General features: G+C 41.9%; 1 long non-coding RNA gene across 1 annotated transcript in view; it reads left to right on the plus strand.

Moving 5' to 3' along the window:
• LOC149176754 (uncharacterized) overlaps positions 1–25,737 on the plus strand; it is a 60,134-nt gene that overhangs the window by 20,282 nt on the left and 14,115 nt on the right. Inside the window, exon 7 of the long non-coding RNA XR_016258076.1 lies at positions 25,457–25,538. This is a non-coding gene — a long non-coding RNA (uncharacterized LOC149176754). The remainder of the gene's footprint in view (positions 1–25,456; positions 25,539–25,737) is intronic.

Genomic DNA, 25,737 nt, shown 5'->3' on the forward strand with positions numbered 1-25,737 from the left:
AGCTCAATGCTGAAAGTTGAAGTGTGAGATAACAAACCTGTGTTTTTCCTTGAAAATATTGCATTGTGTTCAGAAGCAGGATGTTGAAAAGCTCATGAAAGTATTGACGCCATTTGTTGTCATGAATATTACCTTGCTAAGTAAAGGACCTGGAAGATGCAGTGCATTTGGCTATTGCTGGTGCCAAGGACATTTGAAGGATGGGACCTATTTTTGTTCAATCTTGAAAGTTAAGAATTTGAAATAAGGAAAAAGAACACCGCCAAAGCACATTGTGATGGAGCAAGTTCACCTTTTGACATAACAAACTTATAATGAAGAAAAAAGCCGAGTCCTCTTTTAAGTTTAGAGACAAAAGTACTCTCAAGAAAGATGAGTCATTTGCAAAACTGAATTATTACTAAAGGATGAGTTACTAAGATTGAAAAGGTCAAAATAAATGTTCAGCTGAAAATACAGAGTTGCAGGAATATCCTTACTAGTACCGTTGAAGCAGTAACCAAGTATGCTATGGGTCTATCATATTTATCTCTTGACAAAGACATCTCATTGGAAGATCCATGATCTTGACTCATTCACTTAGTTTGATATCAAGATGAAATATCCTTTGATTGTTTTCCGAGGCATTGCGAGGCATTGGGACTCTATGATTTTTTGGACATTTGGTTATGAAAAGGAAAATTGGCACATTACAAAGTCTGATTGGACTTGCAAGGGGTGTAAAATGTAACTAGGATTCATCTTAGAAGTCTTGAATGTAAAAATCCTAGGGTTTGTAGATAAAACCCTAGATCTAGATTAACATTTTCGCTGAAAGAAGAAACCCTAGCCTATGCAAGGAAGGAATGGCAGCATGTTGATGATGAGGACAAGGACTATAAAATTGCAAGATGGATGCAAGAAGGATATGATCAAGAGGGAGCTAACATTTCCTATGATCCTCAAAAGATAGATAACTTATATCTCTCTTCCTTGATTATTGTTGCTAGCTAGCCTCTTGTCTTTGTTTCTCTTTGCTGGGTTATAATCGTTCTTCTGTGACCTCCTAGTGAGGATTGCAGGTACATAGCGAAGGTTGCCAAGACTCTAGCGGCAGATGGAAGAAGTGGAAGAACAAAGTAAAGCTTGTGACAAGAGGATATTCCCAAAATTGGTGATGTGTTGAAACTTGAGAGATATTATATTAGATGTGATCTGAGCTTAGAGGGAGGAGGCAGAGCGACAAATATGAAGTATACCTTGATTGTGTCAAAGGGAAGTCAGTGGAGATTTCCAAATAGATCTACATGATCTAGCATGTAGCAGATGGCAGTGTTACTACAAAATCTAGTAGGCTTTGGAGAGGTACACCCTACAAGACTAAAAGCTAGACTAGGTGCTAACAATGGGGTGAAGGCCTAATGTCACCTCTGCCAAAACCCCTGCTCTTTACGAATTTTCATTGAGGGGAGGAGTCCCAGTACGAGGGAGATCACTTAAAATGGATATGATAGGTATAAGGTACAAGGTGATCAAGCTACGACTCATTCAAAAGAGAGACTCAATAATGTTTCAGAGCTTCAAGGAAGCAAAACACTCTCTAAGAAAAGCCTTAGATATCAAGGTTCAAGACCTAGGGTTTTGAGGTTTTTCAATGGTGATAGGTATTCACAAGGTCAAGAACAAAGAGAAAGGGTTCCTTGCAAAGATAATAAGTTATTCCAAGGCTTTGAAACCCTTAAGAAAGTCCTCAAGTTGATACCCCACCAAAATAATAGGTCATGTATCCAAGACCCACCTCTTGATGTTTAGGTTCTCAAACCACCAAAAAGCCTCCTCCCTAAAATTTTGTTCCAAGCCCTAGTTTTTTTCTCTAGCCTCAAAAGGACCAAATTTAAGGAGATAAATTTATGGAGAAAATCAAGGAAAATTTTAGGGGCTAATATTCGTAGGTGGGCTAATAATCCATGCTTTTTCCAAAAAAAAGATTCATTAATTTCCATTTTTCTAAAAATAAATTCACCCAAATTTTATAGTATAAAATTATTTTACCTTAAAAATCACTAATATTATATATTGTTTAATATAAAATAATTATAAATATAAACATTTTTACAAAATTTCATCAAACATATTAAAATTTGGATATTAGAGACTAGTAAGATTCGCCAAGATTGCTAAACTTTAAGATAAACTTTCATCCTTAAAATTTTTCAAAGACTTGGACTAATGCCTTGTCCTTTAGGCATATGGAGTCAAAGACTTGGACTAGTGCCTTGCCCTTTAGGCATATGGAGTCAAGGATGTGATAGATAAGCCAAATTTGTTGCTAAGGAGGCTGAAATTTCATACCCTAGGTATCAAAATTCTGGCATTTACCCACTCAATAATAAATGGAGTTTGATGGAGAGTTATAAGAATTCCCCCACTAAGAACATTCGTTGCATGTTATGCAATGAGTAGAATATGCAATTCTCAACTAGATAGTCTTTAAAATTTATTTTCAAGAAATTAGGGTGCAATCAAGCATAATCTAGAAGCAACAATTCCATACATTAGACAAATTCAAAATGATAATATTCAACAATAGGCACTTACAAGATAACATGCAGTGTATCCATCCATTCACCAAACAAATAGCTCCAAAGACAATTCAAAATAGCTTCCAAATATCAAAATGTATTCCAAGAACCTCGAATAGCCAAGAATGAACAATTGCGATTTCTCTTATTAGGTCCGAATTCTCTAAGTGGTGATGATGAGAGAGTGAAATGACCTCTCTCTTATCTATACATGTCTAATGATCTCTATTTTAGCCTAGGAGCCCCTCAAATTGTAAAATAATGGGCTTGATACTAGGCGAGGTTACAAGGCAACCTCATAGCCAATGCAAAACATGAAAATTAACACACAAAAGCGTTGAGAAATCTATAGGGCAATGGATAAAATGATTTCTCTTTAGCTTGATAACCACTTGTGATATCTTTTTACTTTTTCTTACTTATTAGCTTCTTCTTGTATTATTATGTTATTCTTATCATCAAATAGCTACCAAAAACAAGAAGATCAACAGTACACAAGAACAAAGGATATAGGCTGCAAGCCAGGGCCAAAACCTCTCCACTTGAGAGGAAAACCCACAAATCTCTTCTTTTCTTATAGATTCTACAATTGACGAATTTCAAAAGCTCTAGACTAAGACCAATACCTCTCCTAGACCAAGTCCAACCTTCTCCTAGACCAAGTCCAACCTTCTTGATGATGTGTTTCCTTTATCTACGTCAAACCCAGTGAAATCTCTTCCAGTAGCACAACATTGACCCAACAATAGATTTTTGGCCTCTATTGCAACTTTGAAATTTTCAGCCCTCCAAGCAACATCTGCTTCCACACGTGTGAGACTATTTCAGGCTTCTAAGATTTCTTGAGACCTTCACTTGACTTTCTCCTTTTTTTGGTGCTTGAGGATGACCTAATGAGCCCTCCTTCGACCTTCTTTCTATACTTTCTCCAAGTTCGATCCTACAACAACAAAACCCTAACTCATCACTAGAAACCCTAGTCTCCTTCCTTCGCACATGTGAAGAGAGAGAGAGATAGAAATTACCCAAGCACTTGATCTTCATCCTTCTTCTTCCTTCGCTAGCCTCTTTCTTCTTCTCCTTCTTTTGCTTAATGAGAGAATGAATTGTCTCTAGGAGGTCAAGTTCCCTCCTATATATAGGCTTCCAAGGTGGACAAAATACCTCAATTTAGGCAGACTTCTTAGCTGGCAGGCCGACTTGGTCTTGGAGGCTGTTTTGACACCTCTAAATACAAAAATAATTCTTTTTACAAGCTACAATGCGCTTGATGGGGTCTTCAACATATAACAATGACTCTTTTGACTTCTAGACCTAGGAAAAACCCTGGAAGCACTCAATGGTTTCTTGACCTCAAAAATAAAATACCTTGAACATGAAACCCATGCCTCAAAAATAACAATAATATTTTTTCTGTAGTTTTACAATATACAAGAATTAAAAGTACATTTCATATTTATGAAGATCGAACCTAGTTACACATTTTTCAACACTCCCTCTTAACTAGGGAGGTATTCATAAATGGTACATGGACATTCTCAATCTAAAGAGATCTCATAAGAGTCGGATTGGTAACCCATCTGTTTAGCATCATATCATCTAGCATTGTCACAATACAAGGCTGATCTAGGTGGATATTGGTGGCTACCCGCCTATTCCACCTAGACCTCTAGTTGATTTTCATCAGTTTCCTTGATTATAGCACAATTTACTATTTTTAGCATTTTTTCGGGTCCTGAACTTTCGAAGCTGTTTTGATCCTCTAAACGACATTTTTTTGAGGTCCATAGCAGACCTGTAGCCGTGGGCATTGGCCTGTCACAAATCCTGTAGTACTCGAATAGGTCTTTTTGACGAGGTATCGTATGTGCACCAAACATAGATCATATGACCAAGATACAACCTCGGCAAGTTGGGCATCTATGACCAAGTTACAACCTCGGGAAGTTGGCTGCCCAACTAACCCCAATAGGGCTGACAAAATCTTGGCGTTCCATCTCCTAGGGTTAGTTTTTTGGTTGTTTAGGGTTTGCCCTTGTTGTTCAATAATAAAAAGGCCCTTGAGCCTCATTGTAATATAGTTCAGAGGCATGTAGTTGCCACATCTCTTCTCAGAGATAAGCAACCATCATCCGAGCTAGTTTATTTCCATTTTGTTTGTAAGCATCTTTAAGTTCTTTGATATTAATGAAATGATGATTTATTTTTGTTGCATCTCTGTGTTTATGTTTATATCTATATTTTGATGTGTTCCTGCATAAGTCTGGATCAGTGTTATTAGAGTGGTTTGCTCCTTCTATGTTTTTCTTTTTATTTCCCTAACGAGGTCAAGGTATAAGGAGTTAGGGCTCAAACTGGTTGAACCTTTGTAAGACCAACCTCACAAACCTTGACAACCTCCCATGGCGGAAGAAAAGAAAGACGAGGGAGTAGGAGATCCTTTCAAAATATTGCTCGAGGAAGCCCTCGAGCGACAAAGGAACACGATGATGGATAACTTTGTCTAGATCCTTTGGCTACCCATAGGCGACACATCTTCATCCAACAACCACGCTGGAGGTGCCACTCCCTTTAAGGTACAAGTCAACTTTGACATTCCCATATTTGAAGGCTAGATAGATGTAGATGTCGTAGATAGACGGTTAAATCTGTTGGAAGGATATTTTAAGGTTCATGACTTTTCCAATTGGGAAAAGATTACTTTTGCACTCCTCAAAGCCGCCTCCCATGTTGAGGATCGGTGGGAAACCTACTATGAACAGAAGGACGAGAGGGAACCCTCACTTTTTTTTCAGCCGCACCCACTTGGAATTCTTTCTGAGACACCATCAAGGAACAATATTACCCTATCGGGAGCTATGAAGATAAATACATAAAGTGGACCATGCTACAGCAGGCAAGGGACCAAGACGTGTCGGAGTTCACAAATATTTTTAATAGCCTTCGCACGAAGTTGGGTATCAAGGATTCTGAGTGACATTTGGTACTCAAGTACCGTGGTTGTCTACACAAGTACATCCAGAATGATATGGAGTTCCTGGACATCTCGTTTGGCGCCGCCTATAGATACGTTGTCAAGATCAAGCATAAATTTAAACAAAAGAAGCGATACTTTGGATCTACGAACGCGAAGCAAGGGAAAGGCGCCCCCAAACTGTAGAACAAAGGAGAAAGCCAAGGCAGGGTGACCCAGGACAACCTGCCAAAGCTGCAAGCAAAGAACAACACCACAAAGACATAGGACACATGGAAATGGTGTGAATTCCATAAGAGTTCCACTCACAACACAAGTAAGTGTCGAGCCAAACAGTCACTGGTGGCCGGGGTGAAGGCTTTCGAATCAGATTCATGTTCCAACATTGAGTTAGAACCTGACAAGGGGAATGACAAAGGGAAGCAGATTATTGATGCAGAGCCTAGTGTCATCGTTGCCACCACCAAGATCTAGAAGATTGAGCCTGAAGATCCAGAGGAGGGGAAACGACTCTTCCACTCACAGATGTGGGGGAAGGGTTCTCCGCTGCAGTTCATTGTCGACAACGAAAGCCAAAAGAACCTCATTTTAGCAGAGGTCATGAAGCGGTTGGGCCTACCGACCACACCACACCTGCAGTTGTACACCATTGGGTGGCTTCACCAAGGACGAAATCTCCGCGTCAGCGAATAGTGTTGCCTTTCCTACAACATCAAGCCCTTCACAAATGAGGTACTATGTGATGTTGCTCCTCTTGAAGTTTTTGATGTATTATTAGGCCAACCATACTTCTGGAAGCATCATGTTGTGTATGAGTCTAGGCCTCGCACTCTTATTATTTATTTGGGCAATAAGTTATACAAGATACCAGAGGTAACATCGCCTACCACCATCTCTTTGATCTCTGCAAAGCAATGCAGTAAGATCATTTCCTAGAACGGGTAATTTGTCTTCCTTATGATTTTCCCTCAGGGCAAGAAGACGACTGTGGCCACATCCACAGCCTCCAGACAGGGCTCCTCCACACAACAACAGCAGATGGACAAGGTCGTAGAGGAGTACAGGGATATCTTCACCTCACCCACAGGGGTACCCTACACTGTCAGGTCAAGAACTCCATCGATCTGACCCCGGGCATGTCGCTACCCGACAAACCGATCTACCGACACTCTTTTCTAGAGAACGATGAAATTAAGAGGCAGATTCAGGAGGTGTTGTAGAAAGGGCACATCAGGCCAAGTTCACCACCCTGTGGGAGCCCGATCGTGTTTGTACAGAAGAAAGATGACACCTAGAGACTTTGAATTGACTATCGAGCACTGAATAAGATCACTGTCCAGAATAGGTATCCAATCCCATGAATTGATGACCTTCTAGACCAACTCAAGGGGCCAAATATTTCAGCAAGATTGATTTGAAGTTTGGTTATCACTAGGTGCCAATTGAACCCTCCGATGTGTGGAAGGCTCCTTCAAATCCAAGGAGGGCCTTTTCGAATGGTTGGTCATGCCTTTTGGGTTGCCGAATGCCCTCGCAACCTTCATGAGGCTAATGACGACATTTTGTGACCCTTCACCAACTCATTTGTGGTAGTGTATTTGGACATTTCGGAGTAGGAAAAACAGTGGCAGTGTTGCATAAGTATTTTTATTGGTCGAACCTTTGACAGGATGTTGGGAAGTACATCAGATCTTGCACTGCCTGTGTCATTGCCAAACCGTCAAGAAGCAAGGCCTATATACTCCTCTCCCTGCTCCTAGTCGGCCTTGGGAATCCATCTCCATGGATTACATGTCAGGCCTTCCTTCTATTAAGTATGAAAATGACTGCGTTTTCGTGGTCATCGACATATTCCCTAAGATGGACATTTTGGCGGCCTACAAGAAGAGTATCATAGTAGAAGCCACTGCCAAACTCTTCTTTGAACGATTATGGGTACACTTTGGGATCCCACAGTCCATTATCTCAGATCAGAACAGCAGGTTCCTAAGTGCATTCTGGTCAAACCTCTGGTTGTTGTTGGATACCAAGCTCACTAAGTCCACAACTTTCCACCCCCAAACTGATGGCCAAAAAGAGGTTGCCAACAGAATGATCGTGCACATCCTGCGCATGTACAACTCGAAGCACCCACACACATGGGATGAGAGCCTTCCCTATGTCCAACACAGCTACAATAGAGCTCTCCACAACTCAACTGACCACAACCCCTTTTAGGTGGGATTGGGATTCCAACTACTATGTCCCATTGATGTTGCCATACCATTTGCAGCTACTTAGGCAGATTCGACTCATGTCTAGTCTGAAGTTGACAGGGCTAACAACTTCATTGAGCACATTCAACACATCCGCCAGTAGGTCCATGACATATTGGACATAGCAAATGCTAAGTATAAACAACGTCATGATCAACATTGAGTACCACACAAGTTCCAAGTGGGCGACAAAGTTTGGTTACATTTGCAGAAAGAGCACCTCGTTGGGTCCCACTGCAAGATTCGCCTGCTCTGATATGGGACTTACACCATCATTAAGGTTGTAGGGGATAATGCTTTCTAGCTCAACATTCCAACGTTCCTTGGTTTGCACCCAATATTCAATGTGGACCCATTACGACCATACTTCCCCCATTGTTGGACACATCAGACATTGCTAAGGAGCAAACACCAACAAAGATCAACCCTAGCTGCATTGAACAGGCTACAACTGATAGGATTATGGACACTCAAGTCAAGAAAACTCACCAGCAAAGGATCCAACTATATCGAGTTGTAAAGCAAGCCAACTCCTTCACTAGGGCAAGTGGCTCATCAGGGACCAGGTTCAATAGAAATTTCCTCACCTCATGGAGGCTCTGCATGCAATGGGGACCATTGCTTCGTAAGGGGGGAGGATTGATCCAGGCGGATATGTGGTCACCCACCTATTCCACCTAGATCTCAAGTCAGTTTCATTAGTGTCCTTGATTATAGCACAATTAACTATTTTAAGCAATTTTTCGGGTCCTGAACTTCAGGAGCTGTTTTGACCCCCTAAACGACGTTTTTTTGAGGTCCACAACAGGCCTGTAGTCGTAGGAAGGGCCTACCGCAAATCTTGTAGCACTCGGATAGATATTTCTAACGAGGTATCGTACACGCCAAACAGAGATCATATGACCAAGTTACGGCCCTGAGAAGTTGGTTTCCCAACTAACCCCAACGGGGCCCATAAACTCTTGGCGTTCCATCTCCCAGGGTTATGTTTGGTTGTTTAGGGTTTCCCATTGTTATTCAATAATAAAAAGGCTCTTGAGCTTCATTGTAATACAGTTCAGAGGCATGTAGTCGCCACATATCTTCCTAAAGATAAGCTACCGTCACCCCAGCGAATTTATTTCCATTATGCTTGTAAGCATCTTTCAGTTCTTTGATATTAATGAAATGAAGATTTATTTCTGCTGCATCTCTGTGTTTATGTTTATATCTGTATTTTGTTGCGTTCCTGCACAAATCCAAATCAAAGGCCTTGACCAACAACTCTTATCTCTCCACAAGATCAGAGCACAATGCTGGCGAGACCAATGACTTATAGACACTATCATCATTCTCTCAAGGCACATACCCCACCCAGGTGTTCACAGGGTATGTCCTTCCAGGACTATTCTTATCTTGGATTTCCAGTCCTCAAAGAATATCGGTCCTCTACAACTACTCTTATCTTGGATGCCCTACCTCATCCTCAATGAGTATCAGATGCCAGATGCTTACCCAATCCTCCATTCTTTCTTCCCAAAGTGAAGACAAGAATGATGTGTCTATCTTTCCTTCTCAACCAGGGAGGATATGTCAACCAGTCCAAGATTGTCTCTCAAATATGCAAGCTTCTTGTTAGGAAGAAATTTTGTCAAGATGTCAGCTACCTGGTCGTCAGTGGAGATATACTGTAGCTGCAACACTCCATCCTACACCAACTTTTGAATGTAGTGATACTTGTTATTTATGTGCTTTGTCTTTCCATTAAACACTGGGTTTTCAGACAACCTTATACAACTGGTGTTGTCACAATGTATCACTGTAGGGCCCATTGGTCCTTCAAACAAATTGGACACAACTTCTTCAACCAGACAACTTCTCTGCTTACTTCACAGGCTGCAATATATTCAGCCTCAGCACTACTCAAAGCAACCGATTCTTGCTTTTTGCTCATGCAAGAGACCATGAAGGATCCCAAACTAAAACATCCTCCAATAGTGCTTCTTCCATCCTGCTCACTCTCTTCCTAGTCGGAATTTGTATATCCAATCAAGTGGACATCATTCATCTTGTCATTATTCAGGCAGTAGTGGATTATTCCTTGCAGATATCTCAGTATATGATTGTTTGTCAAACCTCTTCAACATCTTGATCACATACTTTCCTTGACCTAGATAAATCTCATCGGGTCCCTGCCAAACTTCGAGTCCCAAATAATAGTGCATCAACCATAAATCCTTCATGTCGAATTCTGCTGCTAGTTGCCTCTTGCACTCTTGGATACGACCTTCCACACCTGTCATGAGAAGATCATCCACATATAGAACAATGATTATAGGCTCATCCTTCACAACCTTGATGTATAGATTCGGATCGGCAAATCTCTTTGAGAAGCCCAATTTCTCTATCTTTGACTTCAAATTCCAAGGGTTGCTCTATATAGAATTCTTCATCAATAGTGCCATTCGAGAATGCAGTTTTGACATCCATTTGATGGGTATTCCATCCCATCGACGCTGTTAAAGAGACTAATGAACATATAGTTGTATACCTTGCTGTAGGTGCAAATGTCTCTTCATAGTTGATGCCTTTCTGTTGAGAGAAGCCCCTAGCCACAAATCTTGCCCTATATTTGTCAATACTTCCATCTGCTGCATGTTTAATCTTATCGAACCACTTGGAAGTTACCACAAATTTGTCTTCGGGTCTAGGTACGATCTCCCAAACTCCATTTTTCGTTATGGATTGATATTCTTCATTCATGGCTCTTTCCATTCCTGATGTTTGACAACCTCTTCAAAGGTGGATGGTTCAAATTCTATTAACTTCGTCATGTAGGCTGCATACCTAAATATCTTTTGGGCTTATTACTTTCCATGAATGTGCCTTTGGTTGCTTCATGTCCCTCTGCATCTAAAAAAGTAGATTTCAACCATAGTTTTAAAAACCAGAACCGGTGACCGGACTGGTCCACCTAATAAACCGGGTTTCAAACCAGAGTCGGTCAAACTGGGACTGGTCAGATCTCAATGAACCAGTTTAAAAAAAAAATACATGAAATAATCAATTTTTAATGAAAAAACTATTTTTAAGATTTTAAACCATGATTCCAAACCAATAGAGACAAAATATGCAAATTTTGCTCATCTATATACCATGTAAAGGTGAATATCTCAAATTGGCACCAAGTGCAATACATATCATCGACAAAATACATAAGAAATGAGGCTCTAAATGGCCTATAAAGTCCAAAAACAATGCTGCAAGCTATGGGGCAATTGGCCTACTACAAGACTACAAGTCTACTGGTGCATATCAGTGTTCAACATGATCATTCCTCATCATGATAAAATTCATCACCACTACTAGACACAAGATCATCAACAGGAGCTACATAAACATCATCTAGATCAGAGTCTGAGGAGCTACATAGACATGAAATAGAAAGTAGATTCTTTTGCAAACCTGGAACAAATAGGATGTTGTTGAGATGAATGGTTCCTCCATTCTCTAGCTCTAGTGAGGTTGATCCAATTCCTCTTACAGGATAGCTCTTCTTGTCACCAAGCTCAACGAAGTAAGAAAATTTTCCTCTTGATAAGGTCTTTAGTTGCTTGTGCTTTGCAACGATATGCCTTGATGCTCCACTGTCGATTATCCAAATGTTCTCATCTTCAAATGTGCCAGTAAGAGCTGAGAATGGTCCTTCGTCCTTTGTAGATGTCTTGGTCATATCATTCTTGAAAAATAGGAGATTCCACAATGCCTTGATGCCCTTCTTGAGATGACTTGCTACCATCGAACACTTCTTTAGAAACTTCTTCAAGGGAGTAGTGATCTTCATCATGCCCTTAGCCAACCTTAGCTCTGATACCATGTTGAGAAATCTATAGGGCAATTGATAGAATGATTTTTCTTTAGCTTCTTCTTGTTATTATTATCATCAAACAACTACCAAAAACAAAAACAAGAAGATCAACATTACATAAGAAAACAGGGTATAGGCTACAAAGCAGGGCTAAAACCTCTCCACTTGAGAGGAAAACCCACAAATCTCTTCTCTTCTTATAGATTCTTCAATTGACGAATTCCAAGACCAAGTCCAACCTTCTTGATGATGTGGTTCCTTTATCTAAGTCAAACTGAGTCAAATCTCTTCTAGTAGCACAACTTCGACCCCCAAAAACAAATTTTTGGCCTCTACATAAGGTCTGAAATTTTCGACCCTCCCAACAACATTTGCTTCCATACGTGTGAGCTTATTTCGGGCTTCCAAGACTTCTTGAGACCTTTGCTTGACTTTCTCCTTTTTCTAGGGCTGGAGGATGACCTAATGAGCCTTCCTTCGACCTTCTTTCTGTGCTTTCTCCAAGTTTGATCTTGTAACATCAAAACCCTAACCTAGTAGCAGAAACCCTAGTCTCCTTCGTTCGCACGTGTGAAGAGAGAGAAATTACCCAAGCAGTAGATCTTCGTCCTTCTTCTTCCTTCGCTAGCCTCTTTCTTCTTGTTCTTCACTTGATTGATGAGAGAATGAATTGTGTCTCTAGGAGGTTGAGTTCCCTCCTATATATAGGCTTCCAAGGCGGACGAAATACCTCAAATTAAGTCGACTTCTTAGTTGGTAGGCTGACTTGGTCTTAGAGGGTATTTTGACACATTTAAATACACAAATAATTATTTTTACAAGTTACAATGTGCTCAATGGGGTCTTCAACACATGACAATGACTCTTTTGACTTCTTGTCCTAGGACAAACCCTAGAAGCACTCAATGGGTGCTTGATCTCTAAAATAAAAACCCTGAACACGAAACCCATGTTTCAAAAATAAAAATAAATTTTTTTCTTTCATTTTACAATATACGAGAATCAAAAGTACATTTCATATTTATGAGCACTGAACCTAGTTACACATTTTTCAACAAAAAGAGGCTGAAATGTTGATGTCATGCATGTGTAGGCCCTTTTAGGGTATGCATTGGGATCCTTTGGTGTTAAGTCGAGTGTAGAGGGCTGCAAAAATCTAGATCTAGTGTTGGCCCTAAATCTTCGTGTAAATCATCCTTTGGACCCTAGTTTTGTGTAGGCACAAAATGGGTCTCATGGGTCTCCTCGTGATAGAATAGGTTGGTTTTGCTCCAATGTTGAGTGCTTAGAGGATGGTGCTAGTCCTCCCATGTCTCAAGGGTTGAGACAAACCTCATTTGGGCCTTAGATCTGCTGCCAAATTCCCATATATATTGCTAAGTCAGCTGGGGGCATGCTAGTCCAAGTGCATCATCTCATGAATAATGTGGGGCAAAGTGTAGGCTATCGGGGTGATGTAGGTGCCCATGGAATGGAATGATGTTTTCCAAGTGATAGGAACCCCATGGCTCTCAATGCTTCACTTGTAGGGTGTCACAATGCTCCTCTAGTGGACCTGCGCCCCAGTTAAGATGCCCAACCTATGATGAAAACCACCAAGTGCATCATCCCATGAACAACGTGGGGCAAAGTGAAGGCTATTAGGGTGATGTAGGTGCCCATGGAATGGAATGATGCTGTCCAAGTGATAGGAATCCCATGGCTCTCAATGCTTCACTTGTAGGGTGTCACAATTCTCCTTTAGTGGACCTGCACCCCAGTTAAGTTCCCAACGTATGATGAAAACCACCTGCCAATCACACATAATGTCTAGTGTTTCATCTTCACTATTAGGTACAATTAATCATTAGTGCATCCAATTCACCACTTGCCAATCACACATAATGTCTAGTGTTGCATCTTCACCATTAGGTACAATTAATCATTAGTGCATCTATGTGAACCAAGCTTGTTAACCAAGGCAAATTGAGACTTCATGCGGGGCTCATCTTCCAAATTTGGGGCTTTGATCACATAATAGTGTTACATCCATAGGTAGGAGTGGCTAATAAACAACTCTATTAGGTGTTCCTAACCCCTAAGGGGAAAATCATGTCCTTGGTACATCCTTCAATCAATAGGTGGCATATGAGTAATGATGGTAAGGATTGTTGTGGATGAAGGGGTCTCAGGGCCATATACCATGGGATAAGGGGTAACAACAATGAGGAAGTCCACATGTTGGGTGTAGAGATGTGAGGAGGGCAATCGTGGTTGCATGAGTTACCCCAACCTTTGCTTTTCCACCCCTCTTTATTTGTTTTTTTCTTTTTCTTGATTTTTCTTTGTATTATTGCTCGAAGATTTAGGAAATGAGAGCATGTTGTGAATGATGTATAACAATTATTATCCGCCTTAAAGGTGGGGCAATTCATCGCCCACTAGGGGTTGGGACATGCAAGGGTTCCTTTTTAATGATGTGAAAGGGCAATTTTTGCCCAAGGAACTAGTTGATGGCTATAATGATAAGGAGCAGAGCTAATGCTTGGTTTTTGCCCACATGTTATTATTAATGTCCCAACCATCTTGATTTTCTTTTCTTTTTGTTTCTTGCTTGTGGCCATGATATGATTTTAACTTTCTTTTAGCTTTATCAACCTCTGGGGCAACGTTTCTAGGCTCGACTCAGATTTGTGGACAAGGGGAGGGGGTGTGCCAATGCTTTTGGACACAAAAGAAAAATAGTGAATAGGGCTCGTAATGTGCGGAAGGAAGTGATAAATATGGAATGGGAAAATGAGACCACACTACCAAAATCAGGGTTTCCAAATAGTGCCTTTCGTAAAGCCATAAAACCATAGCCAATAGAGAAGATCCCACGGGAACAAAACAATGGTCAAATCCCTTCCTTCTTCCAAGTCACCCAATAATCCATGCCAAAATTCCCAAATGAAAAACAAGCATAATCACCCTATTGCACAATGAAAAACATACCTTGTGGGTCGAATTGCGCACCTTCTAACATGTGCTCTTGACGAATGGGCAAGGGAACATACAACTGATGCATGCGATGGAGATAAAATGGCATATCACATGCTACAAAGTGGTTGTAAGGTGTTGTTGGCTATCAGCTGGAAGAAGATGAATAGGAGAAAAGTTCTTCTAGGCATACCCACTTTTGGTGGGTAACGGGCAGCATAAAGCAAGATTTGAGAGCTCTCCCAGAAAGGGGGAGAGAATTGTGAAGAAACATTTTCTCCAGGTACACTTCTATTAGAAATTATTGTTGCTTATGTTATGGAATTACATCAGATGGATGTAGAGGCCATTTTGAGGAAGAAGTGTACATGGGACCACCTCAAGGCTTTGAGGGTCATGAAAGAATCTCTTGATTGCAAAAAGAAGAATGTACCTCAAACTTGGATTGATGGATCAAGGTTGATCCTATATGTTTTGTTTCTCACGAATGCAGAAGGACTCATGTGTCAGAGGGAGCAGTTATGGTAAAAAAAACTCGCTTCCGTAATAGAGGAATCAATCAGGGAGCCATGTTTTAGCTTCTGAGGGATTTGACCTCTGAGTTCAAGATGATGGACTGTCATTGAGATTGTCAGACTAGATAGCTGATATGCTAGAAAATGACAGTGGCAGAGGGAGCAACTAGGATTACCAAAACATGATCTCTTTTAGAAAGAGCACACAGTCAGGGTAACAGAGAAATAGTCAATCAACTTATGGTCAAACCAAGATGTGGCTCAGCATATGTTGAAGTACCGACATGGTACAGTTGGTTATGGCACAACCAAATATAGTTTGAGATATGACTCAAAAAATAAAGTACCACTGCAGAGATATACAAATTCAAATTGGGTAGAAGTAAAAAAGAGTTCATTAGGATATCACTTCAATTTGTGCTCTGTTATGATTTCTTGGATGAGCAGGAAACAGATATTTGACGCACTTAGTTTTGCAAAGGCAAAATATATTGTAGCTTGGTTGGCAAGTTGAGTAGTAGTATGGCTTCATAAACTACTTATAGGATTGTTTGATCAAGTGCAGACGATGACCATAATGATAGGTCAGAGCACAGAGAGATCTATTACCAAGACATGGTACAAAAATAAGCGTTATGGCTCCAGTACTATTCTACAGTCAACCAAATTGCTGACAAAGCCTTTGTCCTGGGATGAAGTCTATATACTTCAAGAACATGCTTGAAGTGATTAATTATGTCTCTCTTAGCAATAAGGAGTGATGAAATTGCAACATCGAGGATTGTCATTCTCCCTAGGTGAGGTTGACCAAGATTAAGGAAAATGGTCCAGAGTGTTGATGTGATAGCATCATGGATAGACACTCTCCTTGTGTCAAGTATGACCAGAATTAGGGCGAATTGTCCAGTGGAGGATAATCTTTCCTCTTGTGTAAGTATGTTGACCATAATTAGGAAAAATGGTCCCAGAGGCCCGATAGTCACTCAGTTGAGTGGGTGCCTTTCAGCATCAGGCTCAATGTACTCTCCAAATAGGTTGAGTGAGTCCATTTAGCATCATGGCCTAGAGTGAGGCTTTTGGATTTGGGACCAGAGTACTCAAATGGATTGAGCATGTCCTTAGGGTTTCACCACAAGTCAAAGAGATTGACCAGGATGATGGCGAGCCAAGACTAGTCAGTGTATCATCAATAACCAAAATCATGGTGACTAGTTGATGCTACTGATGTACCATGTGTTAAGAGTATCGACTAGGATTGTGGTGATGGTGCACCATAGGTCAGAGGTACCAACTGGAATTATGGTAACTAATTGATGATGTTCACTTACCATGAGCCAGAGTTGTTGACTAGGATTATGGTAATTGAATGTTGTTGATGTTAATGATGAATTTGCTATAATCTTTTCTTAGAGAATTCTGTCAAAATGAGAAGATATAGATAGTCATTATGAATACCTCCCTAACTAAGAGGGAGTGTTGAAGTTTTGTAGTTATCGCTAGTCTTCATAATTAATATTTTAGCTCTTATTAGTAATGATAAATATAAAGCATGTTCTTCATCCTGTTCTTGAAAGAGAAATTTTAAGGCATGTTCTTTATGTTCTTTTCAAAAGAGAAAATTTGAATTTTGAAAATTGAATTTTTGGCTCCAAAGAAGCCAAGTTGGCCGTCCTCTTTTTTCACGATACTAGAGTTTAGGTTAGAATCTTACAATCACTGACGCTACCAATCCAAGTATCACAACAAACTACTTTGCATAGCAGAATAATATATAACAATAAATTTACTAATGCACAAAATATATAATTTTTTACAATTTTTACAACAACCCAATGTCATGTCCATTCTCAAACACTTTTGTAATAGGGTGCTGCTTCACAATTTTGCACAATTTTGGCTAAGGAAGAGAACCCATCATTTTCGACTTAGGGACTTAGGAGGCAATTCGACTTAATTTGGTTGCTAGTGGAATGTGGGGGCCACCCACATGGGAATTTGAATTGGCCCATTCGAATAGCTTGGAGGGAAAGTCGAGTAGGTGGATGGAGGGGCCCACATGAGGCAAGGGAGGCCTAAGCAGTTATAAGGAGAGAGCAACTCTCATTTTGGGATTCATTCATACATCTTGCAAACAAAATCACTTGACTGTTCACTTTGCTGTTTAGCTGAGTCAACCGGCTGCTGTTTAGCCACGAATCTCTCAAGCGGAAGATCCAACCTCTACTTTGGGGGACCATCCATGCCCACCCTAGAAAGGTAGTTCTACAAGGATTTCGGGAGTTCCAGGGCAGTGACATAGCACCACCAACCAGTGCAGAGCAAGGAGTGCGTATTTCTGGGCAGCCAAGAAACATGTAGAGGGAGATTGAGGCAAGTAGAGATCTGATTGCTTGTCCGGGAGTTGGGGAGTTGAGCTAGCAACATTAGACCAACGTTCTTGCTGGGTTTTACAGCCACCTAAGCCAAGATTCCAGCAATTCGAACTGTTGGGCTGGGGGACAACACAAAGGCCACACAACAGATTTTCATGGTACTTGGGAGCATCTGAGTTGGGCCAAGAGATCATCGGGGAGTCAAGTATTGGATAGCATGGGTGAAATCAACATTTTGGAAAAGTTTTCAGATGGATTTACAGGCAGTTTCCAGCAAGTCGAAATTGACAGCTAGCGCTAAGGTGAGGCTCCAAGGGGTACGAAAATCAAAAGTCTAAACCAGCCAAAATTTTCTGGGTTTTTGACAAGGATCCCAAATATAAAGTTTCATAATTTTTTGAGCACCAGAGGTGGGGTTTTAAGCTGAATATTTGCGGCTGACAGTGCAGAATCACTGGGGATTGAATAGTGCCTTTGGGGGTCGATTTTGGGAAGTCGAAATCGGGCCAAACCATTTTTGGGTTTTTGTGGGTTTTGGCCAAGAAGTCTGGGGTTAAAAGCATATAAATTTCTAGGCAGTTTTAGTGCACCTCCCATCCATTCAACTTAAGTAGGGCAATAGTTTTTAGGCAACTTAGTGTAGATTGGTGCAGCAGCTGAACAACCTTCAGCTCAGTGATTTTCCTACCTGGGTTGTGTCCTGCTTGTCCTTTCAGACAAGCCCAGGTGCACTGTTTCATCATCTATTGTATTTGACTTGCAAAAATATAATAAAATGGCTCAAAAGTTCTCCATTTGTAGCTTTTATATGGGTGTTTGCTGAATATTTCGTTTTTAGTAATTTGCTGCATGTATTATTTTCTTGTTATCACTTGTATTCCTATTAAGGATCATTACAGTGGTATCAGAGCATGATCTTGGTCCAACTATGGGAAATTAGCTAAAAGATCATGGAAGTTTTGGGTATGAGTGCATATTGATGGGTGAAATCGGAGACAAACCCATGGTTCAAGGGAAATCCAATATGCAGAAATTCTGGGGTAGAATTCATTGGGACGATGAGAGGTTGGCCTAGTTGAGGAGGGTGATAGACCAAACCCATTCTCACCCTTACTACAAAGATGTTAGATGTGAGCAGGCTGTGCGGGTGCAACCATCTACATCGTGTGGGGAAAGTCGACCAGATTAGGGCACCAGATCTCCTGAAAAGGAGCAGACAGAACAAAGACGGTTAGAGGGTGAGACTAGGGGGCGCTTTTATTGGTGGAGACCTGGCTTTGGATATCAGGAGCCTGAGGAGGAGGTTGAGCATGATGCTAAGAGCCCACAAGATGGTGAGGAGCACATCGATATACTTGGTGTAGCGCAGGAGTCACCTTTATTAGATACCTCCTTGATAGCCCTAGTTGACACCCTGGTGGATAGGATAGAGCCTACTCGCATAGAGTCATTTGTTGAGGGGTTGCCATCCCTGAACGAGATGCCAACAATTATTGAGGTATTTGGAGCCATGACCGAGTTTACAGGTGATAGATGCCCACGACAGTTCCATCAGTTTCAGGCCAACCTTCTAGCATTAAAAAGGAAGGCCGCGTTAGTGCGAGAGGCGATTTTGCAACAGAACAAGGAGCTGGAGGGCATGAGAGTGGTTTGTGCCGAGTCCACGACCAAATTGACTCATGTTGGGGAGTTGTTGGATTCCCTACTCGTGCAGCTAGAGTGCACATTGGAGCGTGAGAGTAGCCCTCTTCGGGCATACATAGACGGGGCTGGCAACCTTGTTAGGTTACCTTGGCCCATTGGACAGAGGGAGACAGAGCTACCTAGTCAGATTGTATGTATTGACCAGGATAGCGATATGAGACGACCCGAGTTGCACAGGGTGCAACACCCGCATGTTGGGGTTGTTCTATGTGCGGGAGTTCGTGCATTCGATCCCTCTCTTGGGGTGGGTGGCGAGAGATTCTAAGTTGGTACCTGGTGGAGTGGACTATGGAGATGGTAGTGGACCTAGGTGGAGGTCAACAGGAGTTTCCAGGCATTAGGGATGCTGGAAGCCCCGAATGGCATTGGGATCCAGGAGGGACCACCTATCATTTCCCATGTATGCTGGTTGACTACAACCGGGATGGTGCAGTTGACCGAGTAGCTGAGCATGCACATTTGCTAGGGGAGTCTTGGTCAGCACCAGTGGCAGACCAGTTTATGGACAAAATCTTTTGGTTTTCTTGGTATGGCATTTGTACACGAGATCAGAGGGTGATCAACATCCTCTTATAGGAGTTTGTCGGAGGAGGTGGCATTGGCAGGCCACCAGACGGTGCCTTGCATGGAGCTGGGGGCTCTTCACTTTTGTGCGGGGCACAAAGGACACATAGGAGCGGAGCAGTGGTGGCATCACTGCTGACACATAGGGAGAGTCACTTCTCGGATCCCTCTGGGGGATTTGGAGGGAAGATCCATTCATCGGTGGGGATAATGATGCGATGGTGGAGGTGATGATACTGATTGGGTGTGGCCTGACACGTAGAGACATAACTCTAGGCAATCATATCCAGGGATGCGTGGGAGCATCTAACATTGAGCAGTGGTGTACAGGTGGCAATGGAGATGCATGGTGGTGTGCTGTAGTGTGTTGGACTACGTTGCGGAGTGGGAGTGCCTCACATCGCAGTGAGTACATGCGGGGAGTGATAGGTGCAGTGACACAGGTAGGAAGCAAGATGGTACAGGATGGCATAACTGCAGCTGAGGGTATCCAACAATGTACAAGGGTAGGCCGCAGTGTACAGTGGCATGTCTAGGAGTACTGGGATGATCAGTGGTATGGAGAGACTTATGGTGCTGCATAACGAGATCTTGGAGTGCTGCCTCCAGGGACACCCATTGACGAAGATACCGGGCATACCTTTGGGTGTAGTTCACCCAGGATCGATGGGGACACAGATGAGCGATACTTGATGGTATCCGTGGGGACTCACACTCCTGACCCTCTTCTACGTCACTTACAGGAACGGGTGATCTAGTTGTTGTCCTTTGACACTCTGGGCACGAGTAGTAGGGGATGGGGAGCTCACCCAAGATATTTGGATTAGACTTGGTGCGATAGAGGGGAGACTTCTTAGCATGGGTATCGAGTCGGTGCGCGAGTTGACAGCCACAGGTCGAGGGATGAGGTGATCACTGACAGGGATGGCATATCATTCATCACTGATCCTATGCTTGGGGCGCTGGTCACAAGGGAGACATGTTTCACTCTTTCCACAAGGCATGTCTGGACCATGCATGACCAAAGGATACCATGTACGACTGAGATAGTTGTCTAGTATGTATTCGGGTTCCCGACATTGTATCGACACATTCTCCAGGGGGCGGGTAGCCGAACCAGTGGCGATGGTTGGCAGGAGTAGGATGGATCCACATACATTAAGTCGATTGCGCGTATCAAATACCCATCTATCGGTTGCATTAAGGGGGTAGCTATTTGGCACACGTGGTTTCCAGTAGTCATCAGTAATACATAGTGGCAGACATTGGACAGTTTAGCATGCCTCAGATTAGTTCATGATGTATGGAGCCTATATATAGGTGGCATGCACAGACTAGAGATGAGGGCCAAAGGGATTCCATCGGTTGTCAGGGCTATGTCGCAACAGGTCTGCCTATGGGATGCAGGGATTCAGTGGATCGATAGATCACTTGTGATGAGTGGAGTCGTGGCAGAGAGAGATATAGTTCGCTCTTGGGATGACACATGGGGGTTTCATCATATGGGGAGGCAGACATTCTCTATTGCTGCACAGGTTTGGAGTTAGATTTTAATGGGTAGGCCTTGGTGCCATAGAGATGTCTAGGCAGGATGTGTCTCGCCTCTTCCACCATCGAGTTCCAGGAGAGGAGGATACTGTCTGCGCATGATGGGGAGTATGACATAGTCAGAGTAGCGCAATGTCAACATGGTGGCACCACTCTGGGACTAGTGGGAACTGGGGCATCACATCTCTTCACAACTCAATAACCTTTAGGGATGCGTTAGCTACTACAGGGGGAGATCATACAGATCTTCCATTGGGCTTTAGCGAGTCACTGACGGAGCAAGGGACTTCTAGTACTTGCACTGGGTAGGATAGTGAGTGGAGCGAGGGGAGCTTCATGTTGGACAGGATGGCCTGGGATCCTGGTATTGAAGGATTCTTTCATATCAGGACAGTGTTGAGGTCAGGGACGATTCAGTGGCACATCTGGGACCCTGGCACATGTTGCAGTGACAGTGGGGAGCAACAGTTAGAGAGGATGCTCGTTCAGGCATTGCTTGAGGACAAACGATTTTTGGAGCATTGGAAGAACTTGTAGGATGAGGATGCCACCTGGGACGGTGAGCATGTATTGGAATTTGGAGCACCCATGTTTGAGGTTGCTTGAGGGCAAGCAACATTTGGGAGGGGAGGACTGTCATGTCCCTTCTCAAACACATTTGTAACAGGGTGCTGCTACACAATTTTGCACAATTTTGGCTAAGGAAGAGAACCCATCATTTTCGACTTAGGGACTTAGGAGGCAATTCGACTTAATTTGGTTGCTAGTGGAATGTGGGGGCCACCCACATGGGAATTCGAATTGGCCCATTCGAATAGCTTGGAGGGAAAGTCGAATAGGTGGATGGAGGGGCCCACATGAGGCAAGGGAGGCCCAAGGAGTTATAAGGAGGGAGAAACTCTCATTTTGGGATTCATTCATACATCTTGCAAACAAAATCACTTGACTGTTCACTTTGCTGTTTAGCTGAGTCAATCGACTGTTTAGCCACGAATCTCTCAAGCAGGGGATTCAACCTCTACTTCAGGGGACCATCCGTGCCCACCCTAGAGAGGCAATTCTACAAGGATTTCAGGAGTTCCGGGGCAGTGACATAGCACCACCAACCAGCGCAGAGCAAGGAGTGCGTATTTCTAGGCAACCAGGAAACACGCAGAGGGAGATTGAGGCAAGCAGAGATCTGATTGCTTTTCCGGGAGTTGGGGAGCTGAGGTAGCAACATTAGACTAATGTTCTTGCTGGGTTTTACAGCCCCCTGAGCCAAAATTCCAGCAATTCGAACTATTGGGCTGGGGGACAGCGCAGAGGCCACACAATAGATTTTTGTGGTACTTGGGAGCAGCTGAGTTGGGCCAAGAGATCATTCGGGGAGTCAAGTATTGGATAGCATGGGTGAACTCAGCGTTTTGGAGAAGTTTTTAGGTGGATTTACAGGCAGTTTCCAGTAAGTTGAAATTGGCAGCTAGAGTTGAGGTGAGGTTCCAAGGAGGTCAAAAATCAGAGGTCTAAACCATCCAAAATCATTTCTAGGTTTTTCTGGGTTTTTGACAAGGATCCAAAATATAAAGTTTCATAATTTTTTGAGCACCGGAGGTGGGGTTTTAAGCCGAATCTTTGCGTTTTGGCCAAGAAGTCTGGGGTTAAAAACATATAAATTTCTCGGCAGTTTTAGTGTACCTCCTAGCCATTCAAACTTCAACAGAGCAACAATTTCTAGGCAGCGTAGTGCAGATTGGTGCAGCAGATGGGGCAACCTTCAACTCAACCATTTTCCTACCTGGATTTGGTCCTGCTTGTCCTTTCAGACAAGCCCAGGTGCACTGTTCCATTATCTATTGTATTGGACTTGCAGAAATATAATAAAATGGCTCAGAAATTCTCCATTTGCAACTTTTATATAGTTGTTTGATGAATATTTCGTTTTTGTAATTTGATGCATGTATTATTTTCTTGTTATCACTTGTATTTCTATTGAGGATCATTACACCCAACTTCGTTATATTAATCAACTGTTAATACAACAGTCTAGGGCTTACGTACTAGGGATAATGACCTTCATACATCCACTAGTACAAGTATACAAGAATAAGATACACTGGCGATCTAGGGATAATGGCTCTCATATATTCCCTAGTACAAGTATACAAGAATAAGATACACTGACGATCTAATTGATGTAGAGCTCAATCACAACTACTTTGCCGTATCCAGAACACATTGCCTTTATCAATGCATCAACTCCTTTAGGCCATTGAACTCTGCTCTCCAATCTTCCCTCTAGCTGATCATAAGTCCATCTATAACCAACACATAGGGTCTTCACGCTCACTAGCAGCTCCTTCACCCTTTAAGGCCACAACAGTTTGAGTGTTCTTGCCCACTGTTGCTCCTCAGCTACATAGGGACTTCTTATCTTCCTACGCTACTCAAATGAAGACAAAAATAGGGGAGGAGGGTTGCCTGCTATCACTGCTAGAAGTGCTTCTCCAACAATGAGCACATCAACTCTGCCTCTCCTATCAGCTCATTAGTCCTTCAATGCACTGCACTTAGGGCACCCTTGGAAACCTCCTTGCTGCCCTCCAACATCCTTGAGATTACCAATACAAATTTTTCCTATACTAGGACCGCTAACCTCCTAGCAAACCATCAACTTAGAGAGCATTTACCTTTGATTAAGGGAACCTTCTTCCAGTTGTCTGCAACTAGGTTTGAAAACAATTGTCTTGAAGTTTTTTGGCCTTGTTAGGGCACCAGACCAACCCTCAACTAGTCCTCAAAACAACCTCCAATCTCTGCGTCCTCCCTTCCATACGACCTGTCCCTAACAACGTTGCTCCTCCAGTGTATTGCGACCTTATTTCAAGCTGTTCCAACCAAGGTTCAACACCTAAACAAGGGTTCGTCCTGCATTCTACTTCACTCGTACCTGCAATGGATATAAGACAAACCTAAAACAATCCCAAAAACTCCATGTCCTTGTCCTCTTTCCTGAGTTGCAACTGCCTCACTTCAAATGCTATCACATATGATATATTTGCACTTGGTTGACGCCTTCTAACCTCAATGAGTCCCTTATTTATATGTTTCATGGGTGGCCCAACTAGTCCTCTTCTAGGGCTGTCCTAAACCAAGGCCAACTTGATTTTTGTGACACTTTGCCCTCACATAATCTTCAAAAAATATTTTCTCCATTTCTAGACCTCCCATTTGAGTGATTTTTGTTGCCCCTTGCTCCTCTAGGGATCCTCTAACACCTCCATGTGTCAAATCACTCAACCTCTTCTTGTTTTTGGCTCTCCCATCCAAGCCCATAAAGCAATTTTGTGGCGATATTAGGAAGAATAATAATGCCATTAGGTTGTCTTGTATAAATGATTTACTAATCCAGTGCCCCTTACAAACTTAAAGCCAGATGAACCTACTTGAATGCATTTATAAATGAACCCTTCCTCCTTTTTATACTATTTTGGCTAACATTACTTCAGGGCCAAACCCCTGAAATTATGATTATATAAATAGGGTTGATCCGCTTACAAGTATTTCTCCTACATAGGTTTTCTTTCTTGAACTTGTTTTCTTTTGTTTTTCTTTAGTCTTGTTTTTAATTAGAGTTCAATCTTGAATTAACCTTTCAAATAAGTTACCATGCCTGTTGTCCCATTCATAACTGTTGTTGGTATCAAATTTGCTTGGAAATGTTTTCATAATATTGTTGATCTCTAAGTAAGATTTTTCATAAAATGTTTTGATATTTGTTCCATGTTTCTTAGAACATTTTGTGTGTATTTAATATTACTCAATACTTTTTTTGGTGTATAGGGTGTTCTTGGTTGGACATCAATGCATTTTGGGGTTGTAGATCAATGTTTATCTTTACTCGTTTTATTTTTTTGGTGCGCAGGAAGTCCTTGGTTGGACTTCAACGCATTTTGGGGTTGTAGATCAATGTTTCTCTTTACTTGTTTTTATTTTTGTTAATTTTGTTGTTTTTTCGCTCCTGTTCGTTCTTATTTGGTGTAAAACCCATGCGTGCTTTGATATGGAAACCTATTTTGTAGCAACATATATGTATGGTCCCATATGTGTTTTTGTTTAAATTTGAGACATCTTACATTATTAATCATTTGTTTAATTATTGAATGTAATGCAATGTAGGTAAAGGAATGTGGAGGATTTGTGATGAAACTATTGAACTATTTCCATGAAAGAGACATTGTAGTAGAGTGCAAAGGTTGAGGTTAGTTTTCTGTCCCATATGTGTTTTTGTTTAAATTTGAGACATCTTACATTATTAATCATTTGTTTAATTATTGAATGTAATGCAGTGTAGGTAAAGGAATGTGGAGGACTTGTGATGAAACTATTGAACTATTTCCATGAAAGAGACATTGTAGTAGAGTGCAGAGGTTGAGGTTAGTTTTCTTTTGATGCAAATG

The sequence above is a fragment of the Pinus tabuliformis genome, chromosome 4_1 (genome assembly GCF_031772625.1).
Source record: "Pinus tabuliformis cultivar Carrire ecotype Pingquan chromosome 4_1, CPIR1, whole genome shotgun sequence".
NCBI lineage: Eukaryota > Viridiplantae > Streptophyta > Pinopsida > Pinales > Pinaceae > Pinus > Pinus tabuliformis.